Below are 12,012 nucleotides of genomic sequence, written 5' to 3'. Positions count from 1 at the left end.
TGAAAGAGCCAGAGCTGCTAAACTCATTAGCATAGGTAAATCTGTTAAAAATGAAACTTTTAGCAGACAATTCGGTTCCAACCCAAAACAGGCCAAAACTGATATTGCAATATGAAAATGTTTACCTTAGGAAAGTCAAAATACTGTCCTTAAATTCTGTCATTTATGTTTTATATGCTCTTCTACAGTATAGCCTAGTGATCCGAAATCATCAGATGTAAACCAGGCACATTTCAACTCCATCAAAACATTTGCATACGTTCCCCTGAAAACTTCAGAAAATATATCATATGCTGGAAATCATGCCAATCAAATTAAAAAGTTTTCAGGACAAAACATATTCTTAAATACTCTTTTTTATGAGACTGCGGGTGGTGACGTGTCCCCACAAAAGGGAAGAACAATTTTGAGGAATAACAAGCAGTGTCAAGGGCTGGATGGTTCAGGTAAAGGGTGGAGAGTGAAGAGTAGCTCTAAAGGAGCCTGGTCCATCTAATGCCTTCAGCCTGAGCCTGAGCTCTCCAAAAGGACTCTCTCACTTCAAGTTCTTGTGCTTCAGGGTTTTGCTTGACTGGGAAACCTCCTCTGACCCTTGTTCTCAGCAAGAGGATCAGTGCCCCATCACTCTCCATGGGAACCTACTGTGGGTTCCCCCAACTGCCAGCCTCACGCTCTGCAAACCACTCAGCCCGTGCTGCTGGGACATTTTTTTGCCACATAAGACCAAGATTAGAACAATTCTGCTCCTGCTTAGCTAGTGGAGAGGGGCAGGCTCCAACTGTGAGAATTTTCAACACCTTCTGTTAGATAAGACCCCCAGACCCCAACACATAAATTGTGGTCTCCCTGGCCCACTCCTGCATCCCTCTCCCCTTCTTCTGTCTGCACCCTTCGAGAAAAAATTCAGTTTTTAAATGAAAATCAGAAATTCGTTTTAGTTTTTTTCTATATTTTTTTAGAAATGCAAAAGCTGTCTAAAAATAGTTTTAGGGTAACTTTGTGGGCAAAAAAAAAGGAAAAGCAAAGAAAGAAGAGGGCTTGTGTAACACATACATGTCCCATTAGCAACCAACAGCAGTTTTAAAAAATTATTAGCTCATTGGTCCTTTCTCTTTTCAAAATTTCTTTACTGTGAATATCAGGTACATAAAAAACATACCTTACCAACTGTTCATGAACTTATGCAAAGGACATGGGTGAAAAAAACAAACCTATTCAGTGAAAAAATATAAACATTAGAATGTGCATTTCATATACATTTGTTTCTAAGGCATATTTTATTAGGGTATTTCAATTCTTTCTAAATACCAAACCAATTATTCCCTACTCCAAAGAGAGACTTGATCACAGTTTTTGTTTTAAGGTCATGTTTGAGTTCTAATATTTAAGCCAATCGAAGTCTGGAAGCAGTAGAGCACTTGTGGAAAATGTGTATACATTTTCTTTACCTAAAGCCACAGAACATTTTTCCTTTTTCCATTATTATTAGTATAAAAAGATTAGTACAAACAAAACAAAAAAAAAAAAAAAGAAAGAAAGAAATTTCACTCCTACTTTCGTATTTCTTTAGATCTTAACCTGACATTAATGAGCAAATACACACTAGGATGATGATCACACTGTAGGATAAAATGGCTCATATACTGTGTTGATAAGTTAAGATGAAAGAAATCCAGAACAAAGACACAACAGTATTGCAGAGATATGTTTAGATTCCAAAATACTTGTATCAGTCAAAGATAGAAACACCCAAGACAAAAAAAAAACCCCAACTGATAAATAGAAACATCCACTTTTTCCCCACTTGACTGTATAATAAAGATCCTGTTTATATTTAAGTGTCGCTCCACCACTTTGCCTGGCTGCCACATACAATACACAGATGCAGTATATTCATATTTTCCATCTGATCTCTGATGCCTTTGCTCCCATTGAATACCAGTGCCAACCCTGCACAAGCATTTGAGGATAGGATTTACATTACAGGAGACAAAGGAGATGCTCAGATAGGAACAGTACTGGCATTGAAATCCTGACCCTGGTGATCTAAGGCAGCAGTTAAGATCCTCATGAGTAACATCCCTGACGCAATTCTTCCCAAATCTCGGAACAAAGCATTACAATTTGCACTGGGCTGGACTACAATAGAGAAGTTTACCGGAACCATGGCTGCAAAATCCAAAACTGTTACCTGAAAGGCACTTTACATGATCCCAACCTCCATATACCATCCTTACTCTAATTACACATGTGATGGCACATTTCTTCATTTATGCTCTGCTAAGTAGTACCCTCATTTCAATAGGAATCACTCACCACAGCTTCTCCTCTTATTTCTTTCCTGCCAGATGAAGTTTTTTTTCCTCTTCCCACACCAATTGTCTTATTTACCTAAGACATCATGACACTTTATTCCATCACAACGTGGCACTGTTCCCCCAAAGCGAGGTCGGTCATTAGATGTATCATTCTGAAACGTGAATATTAATACCCAGAAGAGATGAACCGTAAGCATCACAGATGGACAAGAAGGGATTAGACATAAATTGGTAACAGGATTGATAACAATTCACAAGTACATCAGGCACGATGACACATTGCCTTGATCGACAAGAACTGCTATTCACAAATTGTACTTCCACAAGCACCTGCAATTCCCTCTCCAATCAAGATTCAGAATAAACATTTTAAGACTGGTATTTTTGCTAATAGCATCAACCTGATGCCAAGCACAAGTCAATAGGAAAACCTCTTGCAAGGAATGGAAGAGCTGAAGGAAATACAGAAGGCACAGTGGATGAATGCTGCAGCAGTCAACCACGTACACTTAAGAGGAAAGAGGAGGTTGTAATCCAAAAGAGAATTTTACAACAATAAAACATGTGGTGCTATATTTAAGGAATGAATGCAGAACTTCACCAAACAATTCATAATAAATGCTGTGTGATCAAGTATTTCATATATATGTATATAATTTTGTGTTTAACAACATTTTAGTTGCAGCAAGAAACTGCAACTTTTAAAAGTGCTGCCCAACAGCCCCAGTAGGAGTCAGGCACTGTATGTAAAGGCACATTCAGGGAAAAACTGAAACACCCCACACATGGATACTTACTGTCTCAATGACTAGAAAAAGTCATTTACCTAAGACAGTAAAAAAAGGTGAAATATATCAACCCCACTGACTTCCCTTCTCTTCTCCAGCTAATCTTTTTTTGTCAAAACCAACTGCTTAATGACATTATCTTGTAATTTTACAGCTTTTTGTTTTGGTGGTGGGCAAAGGACACAAGTGGTTGCTCTTCATCATTCATAAAAAATCTGAATTGAGAATAATTTAAGAGTCGCTTCGTAGAGTTTCTTCTACTAAAGATAGGTATGCATGGTACTCCACTGAAATAGTCAAGTTAGATCTAAATTAGGAAAAATTACTACAGGTAGAACACAAGGTTAACACATCTTTATTCCCTTCACTATACAAGATAAACCAGGTACTTCTGCCTAATATATTCTGTTCCTGACAAACTTCCTGTGACACTGAGTTGAGTACTTTTTGCTCTGAAGGATGCAAGCTGAAATTATTTCACAAAAAAAGAAAGCCCAAAGTCTTCCTCCTTTTTGGTTAATGCTAGTTTTATCAATTTACTTATTAACACAGCACAAGAACTCACATCTTCATTCACTTTGTTTGGATTGTTTATATGTGTTTTCAGGAGATGCACACCTCTGCCATCCCTTTCTAAAGCCAGGCCTGGCTCCAGCATGGCAGTCGAGGCACACAGACCTAAGAACAATCTTCTGAACATTCCAGCTTCTTCCTCTTAACTTGAATTCCATAAGTAATCTTAGATGGGTGAATTGTGTCATGAAAACTGGAGACTCCTTATTCCTTGGCTTTCAAAAGCTATGTAATTCTTGCCCTGCCTCTAATTGCTTTATATTAAATACTCACTAGAAATACAGGGAAATTTGCATATGCTTCATAGTAACTATTCTTTTTGTTCTGAAGACAAAATGATTATTTACTTGGCTTTTTTTTTTTTTACTTTTTTTTTTTTTTTCTCCAAATGAGAAATTGCAACCTGACTTGGACATGGTAGCTACGATCCTTCTCCTCATGAATCTCCTATTGCACAACACTTCTGACTGTGCCTCTCACCCCACCAGACTTGACTTGGACAGTCAAGCACTCCAGGAAGAGGTTTGGATATGAAGGGTTCAACACAAATTCCAGCTGGAGCTACAAGACAAACCATCAAATAGTAAAGCAGAAGAGCTATAAAATTCATCTCCGAAGGATCTTCTCACCCTCATTCCTACACAGACAATTAGAGAGAAAGGAAGGGGAGGAATGGAAGCTTTCAAGAACAGCCCATCCAGGATAGATGATAAAATCTGCATGCTACCCTGAGGAAACAGGGTACAAAGTTCAGTCTTATGTTTGTGTTTCTAAAGAGCGTAAAATATCAAATATCCTTCTTGAAGAATAATTCTCTCTCTAGTCTCTTATACATTGCTGTGTAACTATACAGTAAATATTATCTTGCTCACATGCTTCTGTTTACTTAGTATACATTACATTTGATGCTATCTGGCAGCATAAGTTTTAGTTCTGTCATCTTAAAATACTAATAGTTGTCAATCAAAATAGAAAGTGCATAATAAAAATGTTCTAGAAACTAATAACCCTATATTTCTACACCATCAGCTTGGAGCTAAGCATTGCTAAAAATGAGATTAATTATATGTTTGCAGAGGCCCAATACAATCAGACAGTCCTCTAAACAACATCGTCCTAGAAATGAACACAGACCAGACACATAATCATATATATAGTGTGTATATATTAGGCAATACATGCAGCACTAAATTAATAGCATTATCTTTATTTGGCCCAGTCTTAAAAACCCTCACAATCTGCCCAGTGACAGTATTAGGTGGAGGATGAGAGAAAAAGGCATGGTCAATACCAAAGTAATTTACAGAGATTTTCTACAAATATTTAGAAGCCTGGAAGCACCAAGGAGATAGACACAGGACAGGTCCCTGAAGTTATGACCAACATAATATGGTAAACTGTTCAATTTAAGATAGAGGGTCAGAAAAATATCCTTTGAATTACATCTGTCAAACTTTAGTGGGAACTTCACTGCTTTTAAACAGTGAAGGGACATTTAAACCTGCTCTGGACAAAGTATCAGCAAGTACCCTGCAGGGAACAATCCTGTCATGTCAAGAAGATGGACTAGATGTATAACAGGACTTTTGCTGCTCCATTTTTTATTACTCTAATCCATCACCCTTGCTGAGGTGAAGTTTTATGTAGACCTTTAAAATTATGACCATTTGAAAATTATGTCTCTGTCTGTATAATATATACACACGTATGGATGTAAGGTCTGGTTTTTAAAAAGTCCAAGTAGAAAAACATATTTTGCTCCTAATTTGCCCATGGTAATGTAACTAATGTACATGCCCACATAACTATGCAATAATCTGGCAAATATAGACAGAAATCTCCAGTTATGGTTATGGGAATACACAATTATATGCATGATTGTGACATGTGAATTTCCAACTTAGGCATGCAGGAATTTAAGTATGTGTACTGTGAACAAGGTAGTAGTATTGTTCTGTGGTATGGTTATGCCACAAAACCAGGATCAGACTCTCAGATTTGCTCTAAAATAGAAAATCAGAAATCCTGCAAGATAGACAAATTGATGTCAAAGTTTGCAAAAGAAGCTAAGAAGAAGTCCCACAAGGAGCTCTAAACAAAATTATTTTCATCAGAGATTCTCAAGCAAAAAGTGAAATATTTTGTTTGGCTTTCTTTTGCCCAAGCCACAGTGGTCCTGATATTTCTTTGCACCCCACTTTTACAGAGAAGCTAGAACTCTCCATCACTCTTCCTAAAACCTGAAGGCCACTGAAGGCTTTGTATTGAAAAAATATTAACATTTAACAGTCACTCCAAGCAATGGCTGCAGAAAACACCTCTGTTGCCAGGCACAGGATGACAGAACCCTCTATGGATAAGCAAGATGCGTTCTAGGAGGAGGTTAAAGGCTTCACTTTGTCCATGCATGCTGTCATTTCTGTTATTCCAGAGTGGAAATCCTCTAACTGACTAAGGCACTAGGCAATCACCCCTGTTTGAGTGCCATCATCTCCATACTTCAGTAGGGAAGAAAAACAGTAAGAGGATACAGAGGAGGGAAAGGCATTTTCCTTTTAATTTTAGGCTGCAATAGCTATAACTGGCTTTTCTATATAGTTTGGCTCTAGTTTGTCACAGCGTTACAATGAGAAACAGCAGCCTTCACTAATTTTTATACACAAATCCTAATGACTTCAATTGCTGCTAAGGATTCAGAATGGTGGCAGGATATGGCCATTCACCATAAAGGCCCTAAAGCCTTCATAATTACTGAGTATACAGAATATTTATTATAGAGACTGCACTAGGCCCCTTTTGTGGGCTGCCCTGGGCCTGTTCTCTGAGTCACATCAAGCAAGAAGTTTAAATGAAACTGCTCCCAAGTTTCTGAAATGGTTTAATAAAACATATACTGACTGTAATATTCAGTTTATAGTAGAAAACTATTGCCCCTTGGTTTGAAAAATGACCTCTAGTTGGCAATTTTACTCTCAGCTTCATAGATTATAGTCCGTTGTTGGTCATTTTCTCAATCCACAGGGCAATACTTTTCCATAACAAGCTCAAACTGCAATCAGTATTTGTAGGCTGTTACACAAGTTGAGTATAATATGTCTCAACACATTCTATTATATGACTAAACAAAAGAAATAACAACCTGGTGACACAGACATATGGAGAAAAGCAGAGCTATTCTTCTAATGCTGAGATAGTAGAAAAACATATTTCTTTGTATTGTGCTAATTTATATTAAATTTCGTGTCTTCAGTACACAATAATCTCTAATTTGGTCTTTTCGTTAATAGTGTTTTGGTTTGTGTTGTCTTATGTCTAGTCTTATTTTAATGCAAAACGACAAATACTAAATTCTATTAGTGTCAGATTTTAGAAATTACAAATAGTGACAGATAACCTAGCATTGTAAAATCACATGAAAATGTATTCACATAGATATGTAAAAGATCATTTGCTCTTGGGCTTACAAAGCACATTCATAATCTTACGGGTTTGATATTAGGAAGTTCCAATGCAGTGCAGTAGACAAAATGCAAGTGATTGTTTCAGCATCCAGCTCGAGCCCTTAAATACAATTAAAATACCACATTTTGGAAAAACAGCTCCCATATTAGATAACCAAATAGATAAATTCTGTTGAGAAAGTCTCTGACCAGGAACTGAGGAAGATCTGGCATCTGTTCTAAAACATGCCCTGGACAGCTCTGCCAGTGACCACTGTTTAGAAAGTCACCCGCCTTCCCAAAGCACAGATACTCGGAGCTGCAGGGCTGATAGAACTTACCTGGCTGGAGTGTGGTGAGATTTAATTCTTTAATCAACAGGTGATGAACACTCTTGTAGACCCTTTGCTGCAAATACAAAATATTTATCATTACAAGCCTAGTATTCATCCCAATCTGTAAATAAAACTCTGTGGTTAAAATGTGATCCCCACCCACACTCAGAGCCAAAGGGAACAACTTCCTAAGCTGAGGCCAGAGCACTCAAGCAAAGGGGACATTTTGCCACTCTTCCTCTAGAAGTTACAAGTTTCCTGCCCATTAAACAAATACACCAGATTACTGGAGATCTATGCTGGGGCAGAAGGGAGAATCTTGGCAGAATGAGACCTGTAAGACAGAAAGTTTCATTTTAGATTTGTATGGGTGGGTTCCAAAATTATAAGAATCTACATCACTGCATTTTGGGATATTAAAGGGATAGATGATTTTTTTTTTTCTTCATTTTCCACTATTTTCCTCCACTGTTGCTCAATCACAACCTCACCTGCATTCTCTAGCTGGAATGTAAGTGGTCTGGATTCATTTAAACATATAGAAACTGCATGCGGAAGCTTCAATATGTTTGAGCTAAGAATGTATTTGAATGATTACCAGAAGATGATGGCTCTTTATCTTACAAGTCTTCAAGGAATTTAGATGTTTAACTCATTAATAGTGTTTGCTGCATTAGATTTTACATTTTTATGATTTTAGAAGAAAGGTTTTCTGATACAGAGAAAAAAACAGGCTTTTTTTCTTTCCCCAACATTTTTCATTTTAGGGTAATAAAAGTGACACATATGTGCCATAATGTAATGGATTAATTAAGGAATATGATGTTTATCCTAGGTCCTGAGTTGTACATCTTCATAACTCACTCATAAAAATTAATGTATTATACCACGCTCCAGAATGATATATCTATTTTTACCATACCTGTTGAGAATAAATTGTCCTAAATTGGATTATCTTGATAACCAGTGAAAAATGTAAAAATTACATTGTTATTTTAAGAATTTACATTGCTGTGTATAAGAAAGCATAACCTCCTCACTGTGCTTTTGAACTGTCATATTACTTCCACTGTTATGATATCATAATTGCTGCTGCCACACCTAAAATCAAATGCAGTGCATATTGTATTTCTTCATACACTGCATTTCCTATCTTAATCACAAAACCATATACAGTACGTTTTTGGCCAATTCTTTCATTACTGACTGCGTCTGTATATAAGTAACACACAATTATGCATGCAAGGACTCATAAAATCCTCATTTCTAAAATCAACAGATGAAAAATCCCTAAATAATAATGTACAGATGTTTCATATTTAAATGAGCTGTTGGCATGTAATGCTGCCAATCATGCCAATGCACGCAATAAAATTGGTGAATTTCAAGGTACTCAGCCTTTACAACATATTTTTAATTCTTTTTAAATCAAAAGACCATTTTAGGAAGATGGAAATAACAACTGTTCAATAAATATATAATGACATATTTCTGATGTTCTCTTGAAATCTCCATGAGTGGTCAAGTACCCTGTGTTTTTCCATACCAATTCCTCTTCCTTTTGCCTCAAGAAAGTTGATTTTTCGGTCCTTAAACTGCAATGCCTCACTAAAAGTAAATTATCTGCATGTTATCTGCAGAGTAATCCTCTTCTTGAATACAAGACAGAACATCAGAGTTTCTAATCCTTCACAGATAGAGTAATTCACATCCACTGTACGTTTTACTGTAAAGACAGAATAATATAATATGTTTGATAAATCATGTATGTGTCTGTGTACAAAGAAAAAGGTTCATCTCCTCTCCTACAAGATGCATCCGTATTAAAGCACACACACACACGCTCCCCATGCTGGCACTGCAACAATCTTTAGAAGTTCCGTAATAGAGACATCTAAGTTTAAAAAATGAAGCAGCTCACAGGTCAAACAAGTTCCTGATGAGAAGTGCTTAACCAGAAATATTATTCCACTGATTGTAAGTTTTCATCCATACATCAAACCCTAGAGTCTATTGATTAAATAAAACTGATCTTTTTTTATTTCAAAGCAAAAGAGAATTAAATCATCCCCATTGTTTTCCCTTTGTTTGGAGCTATCACGGTTTGCACACTGGCCATGCGTCCTGCTTATAATTACAACATCCTTAAGGAGAGTTATTCTACAATGACTGATCACAGGTTTCTTGCCTCTTCCTCTAAATCTTCTGCTCCTGGTCATAATCAATGGCACTTGATGGCCCAATATTCTGATCCAATGTGGCAAGCGATATGATCCAAGATCTGCTTAGAATCAATAAATTCATTTGCTTGGGGAAATTTTGGATCAGGACGGCTTTAAGTATATGTAAATACAAGAATTTACTGCAATTATGCTGGCACATCTTTCCTTTCTCATACCTCTTTTTCCACTGCATAATTAGCTGCGTCATGCCTTAATTTTGCTTGCAATCCTACATAAAGGAATCCAGGCCAGACAGCCCTTGCAAAGCCTTACTGAAGTCAAGGTCTGCTGGCTTCGAGAACAGAGGGTCTCTTTCAGCAAAACACGTCAAAACACTGCAAATCTTTATAATATTGCTGAGCCCCACGTAGCATTGTCTGGGCTCTGAAGATACCATCGAATGCTAACATAGGATGAACATGTAACAAGACTGCTTTGAAGGGCACCAACAGGTGCACACGAAAATCGTCTTGGAGTTTAGTTTGCCTTTCTTTTTCCCTTGTGCAAAAATGTCCAAGTTTGGTTAATAGTTCCCTTGGGCTCCTGTGTCTCCAAGTCAGCCTTCAGCCTGGTTCCAGTGTACCTGTGCAGTGCAAACATGCTCTGACACTCAGCTCAGAACATGACACAGCCAGGAATCCCCACCTAGAGGATGTGATTTCCACTCTGGAAGGTAATCACTGCTAGACTGAAAGAAAGCAACCAAGTTTTCTTCTGTGTCTTCTCACCCCACACTTGCAGATGAAAGGACGCACACTTACCTCAGTTCTGCTACTGTATATACACATTGTTTAGTAAACTGTAGAAAGTATTCTGAATATTTTTCTAAAGACCAGGAACTCTAACGTACTTTGAATTTTCATTGAATTAGCATAGCAGACTACGGTACATGTATAACTAGCAAAAAAAAAAAATCTTAAAAAAAATTATTCCCTGTTACTTATTTCACTGCAATGGGGCTACAGAACTGCAGAATGATGAGTAAATACAGACATCTGTATCAGTTTAGAAGGCGGCAGCTTGGGCACATCTTTCAGCCCTTTAGTCTTTTTCAACTGGAAATCAGTAGTTCAGCACCAGCAGAGCAGAGATGAGAATCTTGTTTCTGCTAAGTAGCACTAATTTCTGCCCATAGTGACATTCAGAAGAGGATGAATTGAGTCATAGGGATAAGAAAACTGTTTGCTTATGATGTGGCTGTCACCAGTGAAGATGAGTTTGTAACACCCTCCAAGCATCAAAACGACACACAAAAGATACATTAAAAAAAAATAAACCCAACAGATAAGTCTTGCAAAATATATCAATGCAGTTCTTCAGACTGAAAAAGTAGAAGTCAGAAGATCAAGAACTCGCAGTTAGGATTTTTTATTAGATAAAGAACATAAGGATTCTCCTGAAGTCTTTGATTGATATATGATCTTTTCTTTCTTTTCAGGCAGAACAGCTGTCCAGTGAACTAGAAGGAATAGCCCCGAAGACAGCTTTGTGTCTGATATGACTTTGAGAGGGAAAATTATTCCAATGATAAATGTTTTACATGGAACATCTAATAAAATAAAATAAAAATGTCATCCATAAAAGAATTTTTCTTTCTATTTGAGTAAGCAATCCCTATTATCAGCTATGGGGCAGGGGTGTTGCTGTGTCTGAGACCAAAGAAAAAAGGTATTTCCCTCAAAATTGGTTTTAGAATGAACCTAACCAAAAAGAGGCAATAGGTACTCTTAAGAGAAGGGTAACTGGGAAAATGCAGAGGGAAGATGAGAATTTTCTGAATATTGTCAGGATGCAGTAATGGGGGATATATTGCAACTTCCTTCATTCTTCTCTGTAAGGAAATCTTTAAGGTGAAACACAGGTGCTTTTCTGGCTGATATCTGCCACCATAACTGTATGCAGAAAGAGGTTGACTACCCTCAAAAAATCCCAAAGCAATAACAACTACCAACCTCCTCAGCAGAAGAAGGTAAAAATTTGTGTAAATTTATTCAACCTAATGGAATTATGTAAATTACACAAATGGAGAGCTACAGCCACTGTGAGAATTGATTGAAGTTATGTCCAGGTTAGAGGAGAGATGGCTTGGAATGAAGCCTTTCTGGAGCCTGCTCTAGAGCTGTGCTTTGGCAGCATGCTCTGTTTTGGCAGCTTGCTCTAGTGCTGTTGTTTGGTGAGGGGCTAAGAGCCTTAGAGAATGAACAGCCACAATGCTCAGATGAAATTTGTACATCTTTGTCATTTTCAAACACGTCTCATTGTGACACTTGAGTGGATGGATGAGCACTGATGGATGCTGTCATACACAGACAGCAAAAGGAAGAGTAATCATAACT

General features: G+C 37.3%; 1 protein-coding gene across 11 annotated transcripts in view; it reads right to left on the bottom strand.

Annotated features, from left to right (window-relative positions):
• The window catches only part of ZNF536 (zinc finger protein 536), a 344,571-nt gene that overhangs the window by 269,558 nt on the left and 63,001 nt on the right, over positions 1 to 12,012 (bottom strand). For 9 of the 11 annotated variants that reach the window (XM_048316550.1, XM_048316551.1, XM_048316547.1 and 6 more), the window contains one exon: positions 7,461 to 7,527. The exons of the other annotated variants lie outside the window; for them this stretch is intronic. The gene's annotated coding sequence lies outside the window, so the exon portion shown is untranslated. The remainder of the gene's footprint in view (positions 1 to 7,460; positions 7,528 to 12,012) is intronic. 11 annotated transcript variants of the gene reach the window in all.

This window comes from Corvus hawaiiensis, chromosome 12, assembly GCF_020740725.1.
Source record: "Corvus hawaiiensis isolate bCorHaw1 chromosome 12, bCorHaw1.pri.cur, whole genome shotgun sequence".
In the NCBI taxonomy this organism is placed as follows: Eukaryota; Metazoa; Chordata; class Aves; order Passeriformes; family Corvidae; genus Corvus; species Corvus hawaiiensis.
This window is presented reverse-complemented; position numbering and strand designations above follow the sequence as displayed.